This window comes from Pygoscelis adeliae, unplaced genomic scaffold (assembly GCF_000699105.1).
Source record: "Pygoscelis adeliae isolate BGI_AS28 unplaced genomic scaffold, ASM69910v1 Scaffold57, whole genome shotgun sequence".
NCBI classification, from domain to species: Eukaryota; Metazoa; Chordata; class Aves; order Sphenisciformes; family Spheniscidae; genus Pygoscelis; species Pygoscelis adeliae.
Window position 1 is genome coordinate 15,747,427 of NW_008825615.1, and position 746 is coordinate 15,748,172.

Consider the following 746-nt stretch of genomic DNA (forward strand, 5'->3'; position numbering starts at 1 on the left):
CAACACACCCCTCTGCCCACTGCCCCTCACACCGGGCGGTTCCTCTCTGCTACTCCTCCTCGCCTGCATCTTTGAAACTTTTGATGGTTGCCTGCGTGAAGTCAGGCGAACGGACACATAGACCGGACGCTGATGTTATCTATGTGTCGGGGGAAACCAACAGGTGCAAACCCCAAGACTCGGATACTACGCCCGTAGCTAATTTATGAAACTACTTGACGTGGTTATTTTAACAGCTTGATGTCTTGTCTGCTAGCCCTGTTTGCTGGAGCTATTCCGCTACAAGCCTTTTTTGTCCATATTTTGCCACCCTCCACAGTATTTCTTTAGCTTTCTCTCAAGTGAGCCGTTCTTGACCAACGCAGGACGTGTCCTTCAGCGGTAATTCAGGGGTGCCTGCCTGTGACGTTCCCCATGCTTCCCTTGTTCCCATGAACAGGCTGAGCATAAACATGGCCACAACAGGGAGAGACATACAAAGCCGTGTGATGGGACTTGGATACCTGCCTTCTTCAGGGGTCATTTGAAAATCCCTGCCAAAATCTTCTGTTTCCTTTAGATTTCTTTGCTTAAAGGTGTGGGAGTTTTCCGCTCCAAAGAGCTTGCTGGAAAGCAAATCGGTATTCTCATTAGGGTTAACGTATTTTATTTCCACTCCTAACGTTCCATTTGTTTTTTCTGTTAGCGTTTAACTGCTGTGACACAAACCCACTCCATGTGAGCTGTCCAAGTCTGTCTGCTCAGTG